We start from the raw sequence: 26,135 nt of genomic DNA, 5'->3' as shown, positions 1-26,135 counted from the left end.
ACACGCACCCCTTTTCTTACCTCTTCCTCTTTGCACTCGCTCTCCCCTCAACCTGAACTAAGTGTCCCCATTTCTCTGCCTTCCAAATACAATCCTGTCCATCCTTTAAACTAAGCAAAGTTTCTCTCCTCCTGAAGCCTTTTCCTAACGCCTTCCCCAGGGCAGGGAGTACATGTTCGGATCTCCATTAATTACCTGGAATACAACAATTGCTCAATAACAACTTGCAGAATGGAGGCATTATTGAATGAATATGTGACTGGATGAGTAAATAAACTGTTCTACCCAGCTAGATTGTAAATGTCTTTTGGGGGTGGGGGAGGTATAGTTGTTTTACAATGTTGTGTTAGTTTCTACTGTACAGCGAAATGGAGTTCCCTGTGTTATACAGCAGGTTCTCACTAGTTATCTATTTTATACATATTAGTGTATATATGTCAATCCCAGTCTCCCAGTTCATCCCACCCCCCTCCCTGCTTTCCTCCCTTGGCGTCCATACGTTTGTTCTCTTAGATTGTAAATGTCTTACAGACAGGAGCCGTGACTTAGGCTTATCCATACCTTTGCCACAAACAAAAATGATGATGGTGGTGGTGGTGGTGGTGGTGGTGGTGGTGGTGGGACAATGAGAATGACCACCGCTAAATCAGCAGCCTTCCTGGCCCTCATCGTTCTCCCAGACCTACAGTACATTTGAGAAAGCTCTCCAACCTCACTGATCTGTTGAGAGAAATAAATGATAACATGTCAGAGCAACATTTCACAAGTATAAAATGCTCGCCAAACGGTACCATCCCTGGGAGTAGTCCCTGGCTTTGAAGCGAAGTGGTTGTCTAACCACTTTAGCAACGACTTGTGTTCTGGAATACACCTAGGGCAATACCTTGTCGTCTGCTAAAAGTTTTCAGAGCAAGAAAACATCCCAGCTGAAAGAAACGTGGGTAACTTCAAAATTGCTGACGGGGGTCAAGCTCTGGAGGACACGGTCTCCCTGGACACAGTGTCTGGCTGAATCCTATTCTCCCTTTTGTTCAGGTCAGGATATAAGGACATGGTTTGTAAGACACTGAGGTCTTTTGTTTCTGTGACAGAGTACTGGGCTCTCTGGGGTCCTGCGTACACCAGGAGGGCTGTACAGTGTCCTCTGTGGCAGAGATTGGGGTCTGGCCCCAGGGACACCAATCTGACACTGACCAGCTCTACTGCATGATCCTGCAAAAATCACTCACCTCTCTGAGCCTCAGTTTCCCTTTTTGTCTCCAAGTCTACAGAAGGCAACTAGTTCCCTTCGTCTTTCATATCAGTGCAGTGAAACTCACTTCTCTCCCTTGTTCGCTCAGCTCTGGTCACACTGGCCTTTGCGTCATTTCCAGGCCATTCCAGACACACACGCACCTCAAGACTTTTACACTTGCTTTCCTTCTCCCAGAAAATGCTTCTCCTGGATAGCAACGTGGCTCTCTCCTCACCGCCTCTCAGTCTTCGCTAATCATCTATTTATGATGACAACCCCACCACCACCCCTGGCACTCCCTGCCCCCTTTTGCCTGCTTTACTTTTCTTCATAGTACTTACCACCTTCTAGCATACTATATGCTCACTTAATGAGCTCACCTGTCTTCCACCTCCTACCCCATGACAATAGAAACTCGAGGGGGCAGGGATTTTCGTCTGTTTTCTCTCACTGTTCAGAGCAGTGCCTGGCACATAGTAGGGGCCCAAAAATACCTGTCACCTGAGTAAATGACTTCAAACACGTGTTTGCTGAGTACCCACTATGTATCAGATTCTGGGATGTAGAAAAGAATATGACAGCTTCTCAAGATGCTAAGTGTCTAGAAGGGTAGAAAAATAAGGGTGAAACATAACTTCATTAATCAGTAAAACAGAGGCAGAAATGAAAAGATGATGGATTCAGGGGCAACGCCGAGGAAGAACTAGCTCATTCTCTTAGGAGGAGGGAAGTCAGAGGTTTCCTGAGGTACTGACTCCTGCTCTGAGCCTAAAAGCATTTCCGAGGGTTGGAGAAGCTGAGAAGGCTGGTCCAAGGTCCAAGATGCAAGGTTTGTTTCAGGAAACACCAAAGGCAAGAATGTCATTTGCTAAAAATGTTGTATTATGAGCAGGAATGTAGATCTCCTAAATTGCTTAATAGATGTTGAATGGATGAATAAATCAATGATTCAACAAAATGAGATCATCTAAGGCATCTTCTAACTCTAATATTCTGTATCCCTCGTTCTATGGTACGTTACTAAACCATCTTCCAGACAAAAAAATTTCAAAATAAAAAGAATTTCCCAACACCCCAAAAGGAAATTTTACTGTTATAACCTTCTTTGAAGAAAGAATTCTTCCCAGGAGCTGCAATTAAAATGCACATTCTCAGAAGAAGCTGATGTCTTGAGCTGCCAGAACAGGTTGTTTTATTAAATACCTTAATTGACACCCGGATATAAGTAGGATGTGAGAATGAGAGACAGTACAGGTGAATTTTCATGGAGACAGCTATGGTATACAGCAAAGGTGTCAGACTACCATTTCCCACCCCCTGTTTTGTATGGCCCAAGAACTACAAATCCTTTTCTTGTTTTTAGATGGTTGAGAGAGGAATCAAAAGAATACTACTTCATGACACACGAAAATTACATAAAATTCAAATTTCCATTTCCACCAGTAGGGTTTTATTGGAAAGGAGCAGGCTAATTTGTTTACATGCAACCTACAGCTACTTTCATATACCATGGTGGAGTTGAGTAGTTGCATCAGGGATAGTATAACTACAAGGCCTGACACATTTATTATCTGACAACTTGAAATGCACGACTGTTAGGTTCTTTGGGGGAAATCATAGTAGCTCAGAAGGTACTATAGGTTAAATTTCAGGGTGGATTAAATTACTCCTCTACAGGCTCACTACCAGGTCATATGAAAACACGACTCAGACCAGACAGTGCTTACAATGGTTAATTTTATGTGCTGACTTGGCCAGGCCATGGTACTTAAGTGTTTGGTCAAATACCAGTCCAAATGTTGCTATGGAGGTATTTTTTAGATTAGATTAACATTTAAATCAGTAGACTCTGAGAAAAGCACATTACTCTCCATAATGTAGGTGGGCCTCATCTAATCAGCTGAAGGTCTTAAGAGAAAACAGACTGGAGTGCCCCAAGGAAGAGGGAATTCTGCCTGTAGATGGCCTCCAGACTTGAACTACAACATCACATCTTCCCTGCATATCTCGTCTGTCAGTATATATCTTCCTTACTAGATTCTTAGATGGTGCAAATGTTGGGATTTTCTTTAAAATAAAGCAATCAACACATCATCAGTAGCACTAATTTTGCCAGTAAAAGCCCCTTTCTAACATTCATCACATTCATTAAGCTAATTAATATTCCACATATGTCACCAGTGGAATGATGGAATTCACTGCCATGGAACAGAATAAAGAAAAAAGAATGAAAAGAAATGAAGACAGACTAAGAGACCTCTGGGACAACATTAAATGCAACAACATTCACGTTATAGGGGTCCCAGAAGGAGAAGATAGAAAGTGCCCAAGAAAATATTTGAAGAGATTATAGTCGAAAACTTCCCTAACATGGGAAAGGAAAGAGCCACCCAAGTCCAGGGAGCACAGAGAGTCTGAGGCAGGATAAACCCAAGGAGAAACATGCCAAGACACATAGTAATCAAATTGACAAAAATTAAACACAAAGAAAAATTATTGAAAGCTGCAAGGGAAAAATGACAAATAACATACAAGGGAACTCCCATAAGGTTAACAGCTGATTTCTCAGCAGGAAATCTACAAGACAGAAGGGAGTGGCATGATATACTTAAAGTGATGAAAGGGAAGAACCTACAACAAAAATTACTCCACCCGGCAAGGATCTCATTCAGATTCGAAGGAGAAATCAAAAGCTTTACAGACAGCAAAGGCTAAGAGAATTCAGCACCACCAAATCAGCTCTACAACAAATGTTAAGGAACTTCTGTAAGTGTGAAACACAAGAAAAGAAAAGGACCTACAAAAACAAACCCATAACAATTAAGAAAATGGTAATAGGAACATACATATTGATAATTACCTTAAATGTGAATGGATTAAATGCTCCATCCAAAAGATACAGGGTTGCTGAATGCATACAAAGACAAGACCCATATATACACTGTCTACAAGAGACCCACTTCAGACCTAGGGACACATACGACTGAAAGTGAGGGGATAGAAAAAGATTCCATGCAAATGGAAATCAAAAGAAAGCTGGAGTAGCAATATTCATATCAGATAAAATAGACTTTAAAATAAAGAATGTTACAGGAGACAAGGAAGGACACTACATAATGATCAAGGGATCAATCCAAGAAGAAGATATAACAATTATAAATATATATGCACCCAACTTAGGAACACCTCAATAGATAAGGCAACTGCTAACATCTATAAAAGAGGAAATTGACAGTAACACAATAATAGTGGGGGACTTTAACAGTCCATTTACACCAATGGACAGATCATCCAGACAGAAAATTAATAAGGAAACACAAGCTTTAAATGACACAATAGACCAGAGAGATTAAATTGATATTTATAGGAGATTCCATCCAAAAACAGCAGATCACACTTTCTTCTCAAGTGCACACAGAACATTGTTCAGGATAGATCACATCTTGGGTCACAAGTCAAGCCTCGGTAAATTTAAGAAAATTGAAATTATATCAAGCATCTTTTCCGACCACAATGCTATGAGATTAGAAATCAATTACAGGGGAAAAAACATAAAAAACACAAACACATGGAGGCTGAACAATACATTACTAAATAACCAAGAGATCACTGAAGAAATCAAAGAGGAAATCAAAAAATACCTAGAGACAAATTACAACAAAGCCATGATGATCTAAAACCTATGGGATGCAGCAAAAGCAGTTCTAAGAGGGAAGTTTATAGCAATACAAGCCTACCTCAAGAAACAAGAAAAATCTCAAATAAACCATCTAACCTAACACCTAAAGGAACTAGAGAAAGAAGAGCAAACAAAGCCCAAAGTTAGTAGAAGGAAAGAAATCATAAAGATCAGAGCAGAAATAAATGAATTAGAAACAAAGAAAACAATAGCAAAGGTCAATAACACTAAAAGCTGGTTATTTGAGAAGATAAACAAAATTGATAAACCTTTAACCAGACTCATCAAGAAAAAGAGGGAAAGGACTCAAATCAATAAAATTAGTAATGAAAAGGGAGAAGTTACAACAGACACCGCAGAAATACAAAGCATCCTAAGAGACTACTACAAACGACTCTATGCCAATAAAATGGACAACCTGGAAGAAATGGACAAATTCTTAGAAAGGTATAACCTTCCAAGACTGAACAAAGAAGAAATAGAAAATATGAACAGACCAATCACAAGTAATGAAATAGAAACTGTGATTAAAAATCCAACAAACAAAAGTCCAGGACCGGATGGCTTCACAGGTGAATTCTATCAAACATTTAGAGAAGAGCTAACACCCATCCTTTTCAAACTTTTCCAAGAAATTGCAGAGGAAGGAACACTCCCAAATTCATTCTATGAGGCCACCATCACCCTGATACCAAAACCAGACAAAGATGTCACAAAAAAAAGAAAATTACAGACCAATATCACTGATGAATATAGATGCAAAAATCCTCAACAAAATACTAGCAAACAGAATCCAACAACACATTAAAAGGATCATACACCATGATCAAGTGGGGTTTATCCCAAGAATGCAAGGATTCGTCAATATACGCAAATCAATTAATGTGGTACACCAATTAACAAACTGAAGAACAAAAACCATATGATCATCTCAATAGATGCAGAAAAAGCTTTTGACAAAATTCAACACCCATTTATGATAAAAACTCTCCAGAGAGTGGGCATAGAGGGAACATTCCTCAACATGATAAAGGCCATGTACGACAAACCCACAGAGAACATCATTCTCAATGGTGAAAAACTGAAAGCATTTCCTCTAAGATCACGAACAAGACAAGGATGTCCACTCTCACCACTATTATTCAACATAGTTTTGGAAGTCCTAGCCATGTCAATCAGAGAAGAAAAAGAAATAAAAGGAATCCAAATTGGAAAAGAAGAAGTAAAACTGTCACTGTTTGCAGATGACATGATACTATACATAGAGAATCCTAAAGATGCCACCAGAAAACTACTAGCACTAATCAATGAATTTGGTAAACTTGCAGGATACAAAATTAATGCACAGAAGTCTCTTGCATTCCTATGCACTAACAATGAAAGATCGGAAAGAGAAATTAAGGAAACAATCCCATTCACCATTGCAACAAAAAGAATAAAATACCTAGGAATAAACCTACCTAAGGAGGTAAAAGACCTGTACTCAGAAAACTATAAGACACTGATGAAAGAAATCAAAGATCAAAGAAGAAATCAAGACGGAAATTAGAAAATATTTTGCAACTAAATGATAATAAAAACACTATCCATCAAACTTGCGGAATTTACCTAACATGGCACTTAAAGGAACACTGTAGCCTTAAATGTTATATTAGAAAAGAAGAAAGATGGGAAATTAAGGAGCTAAGCTTGCAAACATTTAGGCGAAAGACAACAGGATAAATCTGAAGAAAAGAGAAGAAAATACATAATAAAGACAAGAGGAAAAGTTAATAAACTGGAAACAAAAACACACAGCAAAAGAAAAGCCAAAAGCTGATTATTAGAAAAGAACAATAAAACAGACACAGCAGGAAGACTAGTTAACACCCACACTTCAAACAGGCTGGATAGAAAGGAATCAAGAAATTTCACATTAAAAATGCCACAAATGACAGATTAGGAAGACTATAAAGGGAGCTAGTGTTTTGTTAACTCATGACTGCAAATAATCAGGATTTTTTCTAGAAGTTCTCAATATTCTACCTAGGGATTTATAATTCTTTCTTGGGTTCAGAGTCCATTAGTTTCTACCTGATTCTCTCCCTTCAGTTCTCCTACTCTGCGGAGCCTGCCCCTCACTCTCAGCAGAGAGATACCTCACATCCAAGGTCACTGAGGAAACAGAAACCATTAGGTGCAGCCGCCTTGCCCGCTTCCCTGGATTCACTAATCCACCTGGCCTGTACCCGTTGTGTTACAAGTGCAAACCCTTGCAACCATGTTTAAATATGCCTTTCCCAGGTGTCCTGCTTGGTAACTAGTATTTTAAGTTATTTCTTCTCCACGTTTCTCCCAGCAGGTCTTTTCTACTCCACAACAACTTCATTAACACACAGCTCAGTGGTTGCAGTGACCTCTCACCCTGGCTCCCTGATTCTTGTCGTTTTTCCCCAACTCACCATGGCAACCATGGACGATGTAATTTCCCTTAAAAAAAAGAAAAAAAAAAACCTGACAGTGCTGTCAAGATACAAAGCCATCCAGGACTCCCTCCTGCCCGTAAGATGCAGACCAAACATTGGTGTTGGCCATTCAAGCCTTCAGCCTCCCACCCACTTTCTGCCCCTGTACTCCTCCCTTCGAGATCTTTCTATGGACTCACTCATTGCAGAGCCTCCTCCTTTGTTCCTTAAGGACTTCCCTCCCAAGGATCCTCTTACACATCCAACTTCTCCCCCAAACTCCTATGCACTTCCCTCTATATAATGGATTTAGGGGCTTCACTTATAAAATACTTTGTGTGATTTCTCATGCAGCAATTAATTATTGTTTCGCCAAATATTTACTGAGCATTTTCACCTAGAGACCTATATCGGAATATTTATACCAGCCCTATTCATAATTACCAAAGACTAGAAACAAGCTAATGTCTTTCTACAGTAGAATGGACAAGTAAATTGTGCTATGTTTGTAGACTGGAAGACTATACAGCAGTGAGAATGGACGAACCTTCATAATATGGGACGTATATATGATTTTATCCACATCAAGTAAAAAAGGCAAAACTGAGTGACAGTGTTAGAATCAGGATCGTGGTGACCATTGGCAGGGACGAGCGGAGGGGTTGGTGACCGGAACAGAGCACCGTGGAGGCTTCTGGGGTAATAGGAGCTCTGTTTCTTGATCCTGGTCACAGGGTATGTTCCCTGTGTGACGATTCATCAAGCTATATAGTGATGATTTGTGCACTTTTTTCTATATGTTAAACTTCAACAAAAAGTCAATTGAAGAAAAGCAGTGAGCACCTACTATGTGCCAGGCACAGCGTTAGAGGCACTAAAGACATAGTCCCTCCCTCAAGGATTGGAAGCTGAGTGCAGAGGCAGGTGAAGAAGCATGGCAGGCATTATGACAGAGTGAGGGTGTGATGATGGAGGTAAACACAGGATGTAGCCCATTCAATTCTGTGAGCCTCAGTTTTCTCATCTGTAAAATGGGGAACATATTTCCTACTTCACTGAGTTACATAAGGACCCAAAAGATAATAAAAATGGGTGTGCCCCACAGAGTATCTGGGGCATGGTAGGTGCCCGACAATGGTTCTTGACTCTGAATCTGATTCTCACACAAATATTCCAAGAAAGCCCCACAGATAGCATCTTCTCCCTCTCTGCCTCCACCCCCCCTTCACACCCTTGCACACACACTCAGACACACATAACACCACATGCACACAGGCCACCAGTCACGGCTTCTTGGATTAAGACAGCAGTGGAAAATATACCTTAAACTTCAAAGGTGTTCGTGGTCACGTTCTCTCATTTCTAAAAATGTCCGGCTTCTCATACACGGCCCTCTGCCAAGCCCTGAGCTGCCCCCACTCAGGTTTCCTCTGCTGCCCAGCGCCCGGCAGCAACCCAGAAGGCCACCAAAAAGTCCTGTTAGAGGTATATGCCCCGTGCCCTGGGGAACCTGGATAAGAAGAGAGTGGTGTCACCTCCAGGCTCTTTCTTTCTCTCACCAGGATTCAGGAACTTTCCGACCTGAATGAAAACAGTTCTTTGAAGTGTGCTCATGTTTAGAAATGAATGGGGAACGCGGACGGCCTCTGTCGGGTTTGGAGGCTGTGGCTCTGGTCGAGAGCAGTCATTTGAGAGCAGTCTCATGAGGTCTGACAGATAAAACAGACAGTGACCTCAGTCAACAGATTGCAAAATTGCTGCGTGAGCCTGAACAGGTCCCCCCAGAGGTGAGCTCAGGGCACAGGGCACTCACTCTTTCCTGACGCCACCTGCCATGACTCACCCAGAGGTACAAATGTGGGCAAGTAAGCCATCGATGCGAAGGAGATTCACTACAGCAGGTCAGAGCCCACAGATCTGTGCAGAGCCAAGAGGCACCTTCACCTCTTCGGTTCCCCTTGAAAACCTCTCTCAAACTCCACCCCTGCTTCCCATCTCCCTTGCCAAAGCATCAGCCCCCATCAGCTCTCAGCCATACTTCTAAAATCCCCTCCTCACACCCATCTCTCTGATTCCCTTCTTGCCCTGCCGGCTACACCGCTCCCCCTCACCCCCTCAAGCCCACCGAGCTCCCTCCGAATTTGGCAGGCTGCCCTGCCTGGAACACTCTACACCTCCTCTTCAGCGGGCTAAGTCCTGCTCACGCTTCAGATCTCTGTTCCCAAGTCGCCTTCCACAACTTCTCGCTGACCCCCCATGCCAGTCCAAAGTAGATCCCTACCCCGTCGTCTTCTCCCGTAATAACCATCACAGTGTGTGAGAATCTATCCATCTGTGCATTTGTTTGCATATCTGTCTCATCTGCTGCCAGATTGTAGACTTTCATTCATCACTCTGTCTTCAGGGGCTAGCACGCCGCTTCAGACAGAGTAGGTGCTCAATATTATTGGATTGACTGGATTATTGATGGACTGATGACTCTCTGGAAAGGGAACATTGCCAACAACTTTAAGCTGAATAAAAATTTTTTAAAAAGGCTTTTTCCTTCATTAGTGAAAGAGGTTTGGGGAAGCAATGGAAGAATCATGCTGCTTTTTATTATGAAAAGTTATGGGCAGTCATATGGAATGAGCACCAGACAACAGGTTCCTGCCACACAACAGGAGTGGGATTTCAGAAAGTCACTTAGCCTCTCTGAGCCTTAGTTTCTTTCTGACAATGGGAAAAAATAGTACATTTTGGGGTTATTGATAGGATCAGATGAAATGAGGAATATGAAAGTATTTTATAGAATCTTAAAGCACTGGAGAATTCATGGGGGTCTGAGTTAAGGCAGAAACGGGAGGCAGAACGTAATGGAAGTGTGCAAAACCTGTCTGAGATGCAGTTCACACACATACACGTACATGGGCACTGTGCTGTGTTGAAGAGTGTTCCTCAAAATTTCACGACCACCTGGAACCTGTGTATGTGACCTTATTCAGAAATAGAGTCTTTGCACACCACTGTAAAGCAATTATACCCCAATAAAGATGTTAAAAATAAAAAGAACACTTTGAACAAAATTAAAAGATTAAAAAAAAAAGAAAAGAAATAGAGTCTTTGCCTATGTAATCAGGTTAAGATGAGGTCATCCTGGATTAGGGTGGGCCTTAATCCAGTGACTGGTGCATTTATAAAAAGAGAAATTTGAACACAGAGACACAGAGGAGAACGTGTGAAGCCCAAGGCAGAGAGTGGAATGGTGCCTCTATGAACCGAGGAATGCCAAGGATTGCCGAATACCCACCAGAGCTTGGAAGAGGCAGGGAAGGCTCCTCCCCTAGAGCCTTCAGAGGGAGCACAGCCCTGCCCATACCTTGATTTTGAACTGCCAGCCTCCAGAACTGTGCAAGAATGGATTTCTGCTGTTTTTAACCACCTAGTTTGTGGTGCTTTGTTACAACAGCCCTAAGATACTAATACACAGGCAACCAGCAATTGGCCATTTTGAATACCTACAGGTGGCCCACGTGCCCCACCTTTGCCCTAGTGAGCGAGCCTTTGTAACCAAGGAAACAGCCCTCATGCTTAGCCTAAAAATGCTTTCAGGAAGATTTCACTTCAAAAGATAAGGCACAGAGATCAATTATTCCTCTTGAGCTGCCTGATCTTGGATGACACTTGTCGCTCTTAAGGCCCCAGTTCCCTGCCTGCATTTAATGCCTACCGAGACTGCAGCAGTGGCCAACCCAGCTTCCTCTGTTGTCCGAGGTCCAGCCAACATCTGGTTTCCCCTCCTCCTTACCACAAACCACTGGGGGAACGATTCCATCACGGGCTCAAAATGATCGAGGAATAAGCGGCCAGGAAGGATTTTTACTTGCAGCCCTAGGCAAGCAGATTCTATACAAATGACCCAAAAGGAGAAACTGGCCAGGATCAGGGTGTCCGCAGGTCACCTTCCCAGGAGGACACCAGGCTGTGATTTCCCTTTTTCGATTGCATGTTAAAGATCAGAGCCTAGAACCGCAGTCAGCACGTAGCAGTGACAGAAGGGAAGCCCCAGCTCACCCACTACGCCCGTGTGCCAGGTCTGTATCTTCCTCTGAGGTGTTAGATGGGAATGCCCTTCCCCACACTTGCTGGCCGTGAGCAGCAAGTCTTCCCCAAACGCTTCTAGCCCTTTGCTCCTTACATCTCCCCACAGAGGTGGCATGTTTCCTGGTTTGTGAACAACAGCCGTGGGTCCGCATTTCTCAAGAGGGAGGAGTTAATCCATCAGCGGTGTGGAGTGAGGCTCCTTCCCTCTCCACCCACACCTCTGGGTTTCAGGGACCTGAGAAAGCGTATCTGCTCTGCAGATACAAAATTTGCCTTGGGGAGACTAGGCTGTGGATAGAGCATAAGCAAGCCCACTTTGGCTCTCATTATAGCCTCTACTAATCTCCATCAATAATAAAGGTGGCTTTTGAGTTTCCACATCTTAGACATTTTATGATTTATCAATTGGTTCAGCGCCTGGGTGGTGAAGAGAGGGGCTGTGTGGCAGGGACTCCCAATGACCCTGAGGTACTACTGATTCTTATTTTTAGTGATAGTTATGTTCTATAAAGTTCTGCAAATACTGAATTAGCAAATACTGAACCATTGCTCCTTGGGGAAGTACACACACACACACACACACACACACACACACACACACACACACACACCTCACATAGATTATAACCTTAAATCTTAACAACAACCCATCCTGGTAGATTCAATTTGACTTTTTTATTTTATAAGAGGGAAAGTAAGCTTCATAAGTGTTAAGTGGCTTGACTGAGGACGCCCCACTAATAGGGGCCAGAGCTGGGATTCCCACCCAGTCCAACTGGCCAGTGTCAGAGCCTCTTGCACTGCCCTGTCCCATCCTGTCTCCACCCTCTTCTCCTCTCTGCACAAAAGCTGAAACGCGGAAGCAGAGTGTTGCCTCATTCCACCTCAGCTAGGAAGGTATGCATCGAGCAACTCAATTTTTTTTGCTGCTCTGCACATGTCTGCAAATAACTTCTAAAGTGCCCAGAGTACTGACTTGGGGGTTACAAATAAATATCAGCTAGTAGGTGAATTTGCAATTATGGAATCTGTGAATAATGAGGATGAACTGGATATTGTCTTATTGCTTCTAATTATTCACTGTCCTCATGGTAAAGGGTTTATAATCTTTGCCCCTCTCATGTGACTTGCAGTGCCTCCCTGGGTGGGGGGAGGAGGGGGCTGAGTATATGCACCTGTCCATTGCCATCACGCCTGGCCATGTGACTTGCAGTGATATATGCCAACCCCAGGAGAACCTCTAAGAGCTACCTCATGGTTTTACCCACTTTCTCGCACTTTTTCCTCTTCCAGGAGAACATTATGTCCCAAAAGAAGCTGCTCTTTCCACCCGGATCCCGGAATGAAGACACATGAATCACAGCCAACATGTGATGTAAGTGGTTGGGCTTGTAACCCATTGAGACTTTGAGGTTTGAAATTGCAGCTTAACCAAGCAAAAGCTGACTAATATAGACCCCTGACGTGATGAGTCGACAGCCGTGCTGTTACCTTATCCTGTTGATTAAAGGCAATAATCCCCTTCTGTTTAGATAGTGGTTGGTTGGAACTTTACTTTTTTGCTTTCTGCAAACCTATAAAGAGGAAAAGTCAACCCCATGGCCTGGAGGACAAGAGAATGGGTAAAAACAGAGACCAGGACTTAATCCCACAGTAGGTGAGCATGCCGGCTCAGGTCCGGCAGGAAGCACTTGCCATGACAGGATCAGATGTACAAGAGATTCATACCAGTGAAGGATAGAGGGGGAAGGAATGGAGAAGACCCGGAGGATCCTTCAGACGGCGATGAAGGTCTGACACCTGGGAAGGGAGAGAGCGAAGGAAGGACTGTGGAAGAAGAGCCTCAGACTGCAGCTCAGTTCTGGAAAAGTGTCGACCAGGATGATGGGAAGCCCCAAAGCCAGAGCTGTTCACTAGGGGAGCCCCACGGTAAGCAGAGCCCCCAGCCAGGCTCAGTTACTGTCCGGGAGCAGCCTGGAGGCAGCAGGGCTTCAGTGTGCGTGGGACGGCAGCTATGTTCCCCGAGGCAGATTCTCTTGAAAGAGGTCTGAGTGGTGGGTCTCCAGGGCTACCACACCTGTTTAGAGAAGACCTGCGCTCTGTGGAGCCCACACACAGATGGTCTCTGACTTAAGATGGTTTGACTTACGATTTTTCAACTTTACGATGGTGTGAAAGTATTGAGTAGAAACTGTACTTCGAATTTTGTATTTTGACCTTTTCCCAGGCTAGAGGTAGGCAGTATGATGCTTTCTTGTGATGCTGGGCCACCGCTCCCAGTCGGCCCGGGGATCAGAATGGTAATCAACCGATACACTTACAACCATCCTGTACCCAGACAAACGTTCCATTTTTAACTTTCAGTACAGCTTCAATAAATTACATGAGATAGTGAACACTTTATTGTAAAACAGGCTTTGTATTAGATGATTTTGCCCTACCGTAGGCTAATTGAAGTGTTCTGAGCATGTTTAAGGTAGGCTGGGCTAAGCTATGATGTTAAGTATTAAATGCATTTTCGACTTAGAATATTTTCAAACTACGATGGTTTTATCTGGACGTAACCCCATCATAAGTTGACAGAGACCTGTAGATATGGAAAACAGGCCCGATGAGGGATACAGTAGAGATAAAATCCAAATGGCACGTCCCCCCATAGCTCTCTACTGGCCACCCTAACACGTGTCATAGACTCAGCACCTAGAATATATGTCTATTTCTACAAAGTCTTTGAGGACTGTCATTCCATTACCCTCACAAGCAAATATTCAGAGGCTCCTGACGCTCCGTCAAAGAGGAGGAGCCATAAGGCAAGCCACTCACTCGCAGTTATGCAACAAGTCCAGGCAAAACCAGACTTCAGACAACACTCATGTAATCCCTGCCCTGAGCTACCTCCTTCCCAGGAGACATATGCAGATTCTCCAACCGAATGAGCACGAACTTGACTGCTGCTGCCAATGCTTACCCATTTCCTCCTGACATGGAAGATGTACCTCCTCATTTCACACAGAAGGCAGATGACACCCAGGCAAGGGGGTGGGGCGGTCGGCCACATGTTGGTCTTATCCGATGGAGACAAGACCCCAGAATTTCCAAGCCTATCCAGGACTACCGTGAGGAAACAGAGGCCTGGATTTCGAGACTCTGCTTGTGCTGTGGCGCTCTTTTATTGAGCATCTACTATATGCTGATCCTTGCCGCAGGCCGTGGGAATATGGATGAGAACGGGGGCTGGAGACCCGCCCTCGTGGAACTTACCGCTTCAAAGCCTTCCCAGGTGTGGCTCAGAAGCGCAGCTGCAGGGTTCCCTGGTTTGGTTCTAAATCCGCAGAAGTAAGAGCTTAGCCTTTCCCTGCTGTGTGTGAGCTCATGATTTTTTTTTCTTATGCCGGTGAGGTCAATTACTCTCCTGCAGTTCTGCAGTAAAGCTTTCCAAAACTCTCAAGTCACTGCTCTTATTAATTACTGTATCAGCTGTTTTACATTCCCTAATTATCTCCCTATGGCACAGACAATGGCCTTTTTAATTTCTTTTTTCTTACTCTTTCTGGTAAAAATAGAAAATATGAATATGTATGTATTTTAAGCTTTTACGGAATTTAAACACAACGCGAGCGCCGTCTGCTGGTTACATTGAGAAATAGCTGCCTTGAGTCCTACAGTTTCAGCTTTGAAAATCCTACTAATAAAACTAATGGTAATAAATATAAAGTAATGATATATTTCAAGATAATAGATTAAAATACCATTTAGGCACCTAATGCATTCCTTTGCTAAGTGACCTAATCCTCATAGCATAATTAATTATTCTAAAATATTCATCACGTATATCATAGCTAACCCTTGGTAAGAACTTGTTATGTACATGATCTCAAAAACCTTCACAACAACTGTATTTGCTGGGTTCCATTACTATCCGCATTTGAAAAATTAGGAAATGACAGTACAGAGATGGAAAGTGACTTGCCAAGGAAGTAGATGACACCGCCAAGATTTGAACTCCCATGGACCTGTCTTCTCCTCTGCACCAGCGTTCTATAATAAGCTTGGCAAAGGAGACAGAGACGACGTATTTAAAGACACAGAATGAGTCACAGTTTGTAAAGCACGTGCAGGGGCATCACCTTGGTCAGTCCCCTCAACCAGCTCATCAGAGAAGCTGTGTCATGATCCCCGTGACACACATGAGGAAGCAGAGAGAGGTTAATAGTCCCGCCCAGATGTCACACTCGGAGGGGAAACGGGACCTGAACCTGGGTCTGCTGACTCTGGATTCCAGATTGTACCCACCACATGGTACGGCTGTCCGGTCCTCAAAAGTGATAGAGAAGGACAGCATCTTAATCAGATTTCATCATCCCCGGGGTCCAGCAAGAGCAGGCACCATCTCAGAGAACAAATAGGAAAATGCTTCAATTTCCAAAGGTTCCCCGCGGCAACAACAGGGCCTGACCTCCTCCAGAAATAGGCCCCCCTCCCCCAGCCTCCCCACATTCCCTTCTGTGCCTTCCACACCCACGCCTGCTGGAGTAGGAACTGCTCAGACCCTCCACCTACAGGTAGGCCACCCTCTTCACACACACACACACACACACACACACACACACACACACACACAGACACACACACACACACACACACACACACACACACACACTCCCTAACGCTGGCTGGTTCAGCAGTTAGCTTTTCCTGAGTCTCTAAGAACAGCAGGTATCACATTGCTAATCCTTGGTGTCTCCCAAACAGCACTTTACACACATTGTTGGTGATTCATTGATCTCTAAGGAGTGATTAAGATGGAGAAATCCCAATAACTTTATATGGTGACAGATGGTGACCAGACCGACAGATCATTTGTAATGTATAGAAATAGCAAATCACTGTGTTGTGCACCCAGAACTAACATAGTGTTGTAGGTCAGTTATATTTCGATTTTTAAAAGGTCTTCAACAGTAAACCTATGAATAGGTATTAAAAAAAAAAAATGGAGGAATCCCAAGACCACAGCCATGTGGAGTCAGGCAGTTAGGGTCAGGGTACAGCTTGCCCTTTACAGAAAGTTTTAAGCCGCTCCAGACGCGCAGGCTCAGCGGCCATGGCTCACGGGCCCAGCCGCTCCGCGGCATGTGGGATCTTCCCAGACCGGGGAACGAACCTGCGTCCCCTGCATCGGCAGGCAGACTCTCAACCACTGCGCCACCAGGGAAGCCCTAAGCCTCCTTAAACTTCAGTTTCCTCATCTCTAAAATCAGGATAACAAGCTCTGGAAAATTCAGTGAGGGTTAAAGGGATATCACACTTGAAGGTGCTTCGTCAAGTATTAAACCCTTTGTATATGCCAAAGAAAGCCCTTCCTGAGCTTTGTGAACTGTAGATTCCTCCAAAAACTATGAAGCTAGTTGGAAACCACAGAGATGTAAAGACAAAAACTGTAATGTGCCGTAAGAATATAGGTTGTTAATCATTATTAGACTGGAAGAGTTGAGGCTCCACAATGAGTCATCAATTCCACAATTTACTGAGTGCTTCTGAGTTCCAGGCACCGTCCTGAGGGAGGGGAGGGTATTCAAAATACCTCTTGGCGCTGGACTTAAGGCACTCACTGCCCCACAGGAAGACTGTTCTCCTTCCCCTTCTCCCAAGCTGACGCAAGGAGGACCAGTGGGTATTTGCAAAGACGACAGCGCCAGCCCAGCCCAGCAAGTGTGCAGCATCAAAACACTTCTCAGCTCCTCTGACTCTGCCACGTACCTGCTGTCTATCCTTGAACCAGCTATTTATCCTGTCTACCATATGCATACCAGCCCAGATGATGGATTTTAAAATGATGTCTGAACAGTAAAGTGCCGGGCCAACATTTGGCAAAGACCATACATATTCCTCAATATCGTTTTCCCCTTCTTCCCTAGCTGGAAACATGACTGTTCAGCATAAAATCACATCTCCCAGATGTCCTTGCAGTTAAGTGTGGCCATGTGACTAAGTTCTTGCCAATGGGATGTCAACAAAATGTCATGCGGTAGCTTCTGGCAGATTCTGGGACTTTTTTATAGGTAGTTGGTCCACCCCCTCTGCCTCTTCTCCCCACCTTCCTCCATGCTGTGTTTGGAATGTGGGTGTGACAACTGAAACTCCAAACTGGACCATGAGGACAGTGGTTAAACCCTAGGGAGAGTGGATGGAAGGTAAGAATAGTTGTGTTCCCAAGGACTTTGTGGAGACAGCCGTCATGGCTGTCCTGGACTGGATCACCTACTGATGTTCACATGAGAGAGAAATCAATACCTATTCAAGCCACTCTCATTTTGAGTTTTCTATAATTTTCAGCTGAACCTCATTCTAACAGATATAGTTTGCTATTGTGACTTGACGTGCCACATTGACCTTTCTAACAAGGGCATTGTACAATAGAATGGGATGCACAAATGAGAACGTCAACTCCCACCACAAACAATACTGAAGGAAATACTGTACAAACTTCTGTTAAGGTTATTAGAGAACAGAATCTTCCATCAGCTGGATTCCAAGAACCAGCAACCCAGGGGGTATGAGACCCATGTGCGTAGTAGGAGTCATGACAGAAACCAACCATATTGTGAAAAATTCATGTAAAATATATTCCCAAAACACCTACCATGCCAGGCCAGATGCTCGGGCCACAAGGGAGCTAAGATATGGTCCCTGCCCACAGGTGGCTCCCAGTCTTGTGGGAGACAAACGATGGCCACACTGTGGGGTCTGTACTATAACAGAGTGGTTTGAGATGCCACAGACACTTGCGAGGGCAGAGACGTGGGCATCCTCGTGAGAAAGCAGAGGGACAACTAGGAAGAGTTTCTTTTTTTTTAATTGTTATTTATTTATTTTATTTATGGAAGAATTGTTGATTTTAAATATTGTGTTAATTTCAAGGGGACAGTAATGTGCTTCAGTTATATAGATTCTTTTTCAGATTCTTTTCCATTATAGATTACAAGATATTCAATACAGAACCCTTTGCTATACAGTAGGACTTTGCTGTTTACTTTCTACATAGTAGTTTGTATCTACTAATCCCAAACTGCTAACTTATCACTCCCCTCCCCTTTTCCCCTTTGGTAACCAGAAGTTCGTGTTCTCTGTCTGTGAGTCTCAGCCATAAAAAAGAAGGAAATCATGCCATTTTCAGCAACATGGATGGACCTAGAGATCATCACACTAGGTGAAGAAAGCCAGACAGAGGAAGACAAGTATCGTATGCGGTCACTTATACGTGGAATCTAAAAAATAATACAAATGAACTTAGTTATGAAACAGAAACAGACCCCCAGACATGGGGGAGTTTTCTCAAAGGAGATATTGGAGCTCGGTCTTAATGGATAAATGGAAGTTATCCAGAAAGAGAAGAGCGGAGAAATCATCCCAGGCAGAGCACAAAGTGCAAAGCAAGAAGGTGTCGGTGGAAACCCAGAGCAGCATCGAGCGGGGCCCACCTGCCACAGGCCGCAGAGAGACACCAGGAAAGAGCAGCTGCGACCCCAGGTGAACCCAGCCAGCCCTTGGAACACAGCTGCACCCCCAGGTTTCACTTTCCAGGGTGACTCAGAGGATGACGCGCAGCGGCTGTGGGCTCCCTGGTGGTTTTTCGCAGGGACAGCTTCTGCTTGTGGGGTCATCACTGGCGAGTAATGAGACAGGCTTTATAGATGCAAAGTGAGAAAATATCAAAGTGCTCAAAGCAGGAAGCGAGAGGAGCACGTAGAGCAAAAGAGAAGCGAGCGTTATTGATTCCCTTTTTGGAGCCGGTCCAGCTGCCTTCTTGCCTGCCCCCCCCTCAATGAAAGGAGAATCTCAATCCCACAGCTACATCCACCGCGGAGGTCAAGTGGAATGTTCTTACAGGCTCCCCAGACCTTTCTTCTACGCCAGAGCTGAAGCATCCCCTTCCACAGGGTATTGGGACACAGCTTTGCAGTCTCTGAGAGCCCTGCCCTGCCCTGTCCTGCTGCCCCAAGATCTGCCTTCCAGATATCCAGGACACAGCTCACATCTTCTCAAACCTGCTCACACACTCAGCCCCTGGCCTGGTTGCAACTCCACTGAGCCCCCAGGTAAAAATGGGCTAGGTAAAAAGAAGGATAATGCTTGGAAGATGAAAACATCCCTGCCTCACATATACTCTTACGTGAGGATTCTCCCAGCAACCCTTGTGGAAGGCGTGTTCATCCACCCTGCTCAGACAAGAAACTGAGGTTTGAACTCATGTGCCAAGGCTCATGCCAGGCACCGTACGACTGCAGCTCTGAGGAGATGTCAGTGTCTGACCCAGAAAGTCCCATTTTAGCATGGCGTGTATGGCTAGCTGACACCCCCCTGTGCTAGGGACCATGGGAGACCCAAAGAAAGAGGAGGCATTGCCCTTACCCTCGATGGCGAGGACATCTAAAGCCATGCCCACTGTGTGCCAGGCGCTGCGCCAGTCACCTAACATGAACCATCTTAAACAGATGATCCCTTCCAGCAGCTAGTTTGAGGTCGGGACTATCACACCTATTCTACAGACAAGGAAACAGAGACTCAGGGAAGCTGAAAGTGATTCATCAAAGATCCAGGAACAAGTAAAAAGAAGGTTCGGTCCCCAAAGCTATGCTCGTTCGACTCCAGGAGAGTCCACCACCGTGAACGATGCAGACTCCGGGGCTCCACCCCAGCTTGGCTGACTCAGAATCTCTGAAGGTGGGACCCCAGTGATGTGCTTTTAAAACCATTTCTCTTCATGATTTTCTGATTGGCAAAGTGTGAGAACACTGTCCTCTATCAGGGGCCCTAAGGTGGGGACTCAAGGCCTTTATGCCTCAAAGGTCCAGTAATACGAGACAATGAGCCAGGATTTGTCACCAGGAGGCTGTGACATGGAAGGCTGACGGCACAGCTGTTACAGCGTAGTCTCTGGAGCCAGGTCGCTTGAGTTTGAATCCCGGCTCTGCTGAATCCTAGCTGTGTCACCTTGGGCAAGCCACATGCTTCCTTGTGCCTCAGTTTCCTCACCTGAAAAATTGTAGTCAAGGTAGGACACATCTAGAAGGTTGTTTGGGGGACTGAATGAGTTAAATATGTAGAAAGTTTAAAACAGTGCCTGCCACAGAGTAACCATCCAAAATGCTGTTGTCATCGTTCCATGACCAATTGCCCCAAGTGACACAAGAAAGAAGAGGGTATTTGACACTGTGGTTCTTGAAAGAGCAGGTCAAAGGGTGGAGTTCCAAAGGATCTGGACGGATAGCGGGAGAAGAGATGAAATAGCAGCTCTTTCTTTAATTCCTGGTCTGGTCTCATGTCACTGTTTGTTATTCCTCGGGAAACGTCACCAAGAGCAAGTCACTGCAGTGGAGACAGGTGCAGGGCTGAATCACAGCCAAAGCACAACTTCTCCAGAGTCTTCAGGCAAAGGAGACGATGGTTAGTTCTCTTTTAAGCTGTGGAAGACTTTCCCCAAGAAGTGAGCTGTGTATGCTCTTGATGGCCACCAGGGGGAGACAAAGGGGACTTAATTGACTACAAAATGTGAAAGGTATCCTTAAACTCCCTGAAGATTTGGGCTATTTCCCACTGATTTGTTTTCACTCGTGCTATTGCCCCTACTTAGAATGCGTCCCTCTTTAGCCCTTCAACCTGTTGTCAACCTCCCAGCCAACTTCTTCATATGCAACCTTGGCACTGTGCTAGGGGCCAAGGGAGGCACAAAAAGATACAAGGCATTATCCTCACCCTTGAGGGTAAGGGTATTTAAGGAACGTTTTCTGTGTACCAGGCACTCAGCTGGAATCCCTACAACTACAATGAGGCAGGTTTTATATATTCATTTTCAAGACTCAGTTCAACAGGGATAAGATTCAGGGCACTAAGTGCTAAGCACTTTCTGGGAATCAGCTGATTTAACTCCCAGAACTACCCAATAAGTAAGTACTACCATTATACCCATTTTATAGCAGAAAAGACTGAAGCTTGAAGAAATTAAACAACATCCTTGACCAGGAACACAGAGCTAACAAGGGGGATGGAATTCAGATATGAGCCCATGGAGTCTGATTACAGAACCAAAGCCGCATCCTGGCCACCTTTCTGGTCCTTCCACAAACCCTTGACTCAGGCCTGCCCTGTGCTCTCTCTTCTCTGAATTCTGATCTTATTTACCAGCAATCCAAAAAAGGGATTTGCACTTATTTCTTCTCACACACACACAGGTAAATTCCACTCTCCTATCCCCACCCCACCCCTGCCAGGTAAAAAGTAAGTTTTTTGACGCCAATGACCCTAACTCAACTTTCTTTCTATGAAGTTGCCAACGTTTGAGCACCTCTGTGTCTGGCTTTATCAAGGCCACATTATTCTTTAGATTTGTTGATTATTAGTCTTCAGGGTAACCCTGGGAAGTCAGTAGCATTATCCACATTTTATAGATGGAAGATTAAGTCTCGGAAATTACATGACCCTAGACCACTGTCACCTAGATAACAAGCAGAATATGCAGGACCCCGAAGCCTGTGATCTCACCATGACCCTAAGCTACTGCCTCCCCCTCTGCCTTGCAAACAGTAGCACCCAGGGTGAAGGAAAGCCTCAGAACATGAACTTGAAGACTTCAGTGAAAGTCCCTGGTCAATGATTGACTAATTGTACAGGTCACTTCACCTCCCTGGGATGCAGGTCAGAAGCATCATCTGTTAATTCCTATCCTGGTACAGTTCCCAGACACAGGCGCCCTCCTGTCCTCAGTGTTGCTCCTTCTTTTGGGGGATTCCATGTTTGGGTCCCAAACATTGGTCTAAGAACCATGTCATATTCACCATCAGGTCCCTGGAGCCCAGCACAGAGCCTCACACACAGAGTGAACTCGGTATATACTCAGTGAATAAACGGACAAATAAACAAAACCACAAATTAATACATCTGGTCCCTTGGGCACTCTGTACCCAGATCCTCTCTGTGAACTGGCTTGACTACGTCCTGCCAATCTCCTGCCCTCAGTTCCATCATGCAATTTGGACAACAAAAAAGCACTTTGTGAACTTTAGCAGGCTATGGTATACAGTAGATCCCTCTCTCTCACTCTCTTACTCTCTTTATTTCCCCAAAATCAATCCTGTCTTTTGAAGAGAATTCCGCAGTCTTAGGTCATCCCACAGTCACTCCCACTTTGGAAGCCTAGAGAGAGCGAGGTAATATCTGATGTATCCCTTGAATCTAGGATGCTGGTAAGGACCTAAGAAAGAGTCTGTCTGTCTGAAACTCTGATCTTAGATCAAAGATGCTGGAAGGGTGTAGACATGTTCAAGGTAGTGGTGATGTCAAGAATCCAGCCGTAGCGTGGAGTTTAGGGGGCTGTCACTGTGCTGGTGGCAACGTTATAGCCATAGTGCCCAGGGCTGACCCTGGCTGCGGTTGCTGCAGCCCAGCCTCCCTGGGTTCCCAGCCTGGTTCTCCAGCCCTCTCCCATCCATTCTGTGAACTACTCAATATACTCCAAGGAACTCTAAACTGAGGCAGAGTCCACTTCTGTAGCTTGAAAACCGCGGCAGAAGCTGGCCAGATGATCACCAATGCCATGTCCTCTTTTCCTGAGCACACAAGACCATTTCTCTCAGCCTCCCTTGCAGTTACGTTAGTGGGGTTCCGGCCAATGGAGCGGTCATCAAACCCTTTGAGCTATCACCATATTCTCTCTTTCCCTTCCGCGGGGACTTCAGAAGCTACGTGGCTAAGAAGAGAGCATCACAGGATGGGAGGAGCTATGTCCCCAAATCATCGTGTGGAGAAGAGACACCGCAGACAGCATCAAACCATGAAATAAATCTTTCGGGGGCTTCCCTGGTGGCGAAGTGGTTGAGAATATGCCTGCCAATGCAGGGGACACGGGTTCGAACCCTGGTCTGGGAGGATCCCACATGCCGCGGAGCAGCTGGGCCCGTGAGCCACAACTACTGAGCCTGCGCATCTGGAGCCTGTGCTCCACAACAAGAGAGGCCGCGATAATGAGAGGCCTGCGCACCGCGATGAAGAGTGGCCCCCATTTGCCGCAACTAGAGAAAGCCCTCGCACAGAAACGAAGACCCAACACAGTCATAAATAAATAAATAATTAATTTAAAAAAATAAAAATAAAAAAATAAATCTTTCGCTGTTCCACCACCAAAGTCCGAGGGTGGTTTAGGACGGGACATAGAGTTTATCACTCTAACTAATACCATCAATAACCCAGACTAGTTCAATCCATATTATCATTAAGGTTGCACTTATTAACATGGCTCTTCTTAATACAGTGTATATTCGATAGATACTTTATTGCTAGGAAATTGTGCCATTTTTAGGCACAATTTTAGGCAACTAATAACTTGTTCTTGGTTTTCAATGATGTGCCTCAACTTATACTAGGTATGGGGATGCTCGGTGACAACTCCAAAGGGAATATGGGTGGGATTTGTCTAATGCCCAGCACATGGTATGTGCTAAATAAAGAGTAATAGTCTCAGGAGGCAGGAGAATATCGTGGTCAAGAGGACGATCCCTAGAGTGAGACACACCTGGATTCAAATCCCGGCTCCTCTACCCTCCTGTGGGAACCAAGACAAGCCGCTCTGCTTCCCCGAGCTGCCCTTTCCTCCTCTGTTAAGTGGAGAAATTCATTATTTCTTCACTAAATACTAAACATTTTACTAAAACCTATTATTTTGGGGGATTAAGAGAGACAAAGTATGTATATCCTAGATACAGCTCCCATCACAGAGTAATTATTAGAAAATAAAAAGTTCACTATTATAAGGTATCCTAATACTAAAATGTTACTCAGAAGCAAAAGTCTAAAGGAGATTTACTTCCCTGGACATTTTTATTTCTTACACAGATAGCACAGCTGCTTAAGTGCTAGTGAAGTGTTAACAGTAACGCATTGCTGGCTGGTTTACTTGCTCCACCGAGGCTTGCTATCTTTATTAGGTGCTGTGTGCTTCAGCGTGGGTGTGGGCAAGCCCAGCTGGTGCCCCTGTGTTTTCTCTTTAACGCCCACAACCAGCAGTTGGGAGGGCAATTTTACCTCCCCAAATAAGGAAAATATTAACAATCCCAACAAGCAAACATTACTCTGAGAAAAAAACATGTCTTCGCCAGGCGAAGACATTCTATTGATTTGTAGATTCTGGGGGTCTTCAGCCAGGTGACAAGTCTTTATGGAACCAGCAGCACATTTCATCTTTGTGAAACACCAGCAACTATTCATTGAGTATTGGGCACTCAACACGCACCATCCCATTTAATGCCAAAAATAACCATCAGAGATTGAATCCATTATGATCCCGGTTGGAATGAGGTTTAGAGATTTAAAGTAACTCGTTCAAAATCAACATCTAATGAGTGGCAGGGACTCCCCTCCATCCTGTATCATTAGCATCTCACCCAACACTGGGTACACTTAGAAGCAGACACATCTCTTTGACTTGAACGCTCCCTCTTTTTACCTTAAATTTTAACGTTAAGTGCTGTATACACCTGTTAGTGCAGTTATCCAAATTCAAGCTCATCTCCCTGACTTAAGCATCTTCCAGCTGGTCTGTGGGATGAACTGCCCCTAAAGGTCTGGCCTTGATGGGCTGGTGCAGTGGACAGGGTACAGTTTAAAAACCTCACGTGCCCAGGTCTCACTCTTGACCCCACCACTTATTAAGTCACATCACCTCTGCAGCTTCAGTTTCCTCATCTGTAGAATGGGTATATTCCTACCTCACAGTAAGCTCTGAGGATTAGGTGCAAACCCAGCACAGACCTAAACATAACACATGCTCCCTAAACAATGGCTCTGTGTCCCTTCATTTTTGTCTTTGCCAAACTTTAGGCCAAAAGATTCGCAGCCCAGTGGAGCTCCCAGACAATCAACAATTGTTGTTGTTGTTGTTTTCTATACCTGGGTAGGGACTGGGGTGTGGGCAAAAGGTGTGTTATGGCCTTAGGACACATAGAAACTCCCTGAGGAATCTGTTATAAATAAAGAATCTTGGACTCCACCCTAGAGATTCTGACTCAATAAACGTGGATTTTTCACCAGGTTGTAGGGCATGCTGACACAGGTGGTCACAGACCACCCTCTGAGGAACTCTGCCCTTCAGTCATTCGGTTCCAACATCACAACAGCCACCTTAACCTCACACCATCTCAATATCTTTAACTTATTTTTTTATTCATCATGTTTATTCCCATCAACATGCCTTTATAACTTTCAATGAATCTACTGTTAAAACATATTTTGTATCAGTCCCTGAAACACAAACATATTGCAAGGAAAGACAACAGGCTGTTAACAGGAGCCCCAAAGCCAAAACTGCCTGACTGAAATCCCATCTCTGCTGCTCCCCGGCCATGTCAGCTTGGACAGGCTACCTAAGGTCTCTGTCTCAATAGGCCACGTGTCCAAAAGGGTGATAAGAGCAGATACATTGCAAGGCTGTAGTGATGATTAAATGTTTTACTATAAAGCACTGACAACCATGCCCAGCACATGGTAAGCACTCACAAAATGTAGTTATTCTTATGATAAGAAATGAAAAAAGAAATATCGCTTGCTACAAATAGAAAATAACCACCAAAAATATATGCATAACCGTGAAACGTCATTAAAAGCCCATCCATAAACCATCTAACGTCATTTGTGTATCAGCAGTGGT

This window comes from Tursiops truncatus, chromosome 17 (assembly GCF_011762595.2).
Source record: "Tursiops truncatus isolate mTurTru1 chromosome 17, mTurTru1.mat.Y, whole genome shotgun sequence".
NCBI classification, from domain to species: Eukaryota; Metazoa; Chordata; class Mammalia; order Artiodactyla; family Delphinidae; genus Tursiops; species Tursiops truncatus.
Note: the sequence above shows the minus strand (reverse complement) of the source record.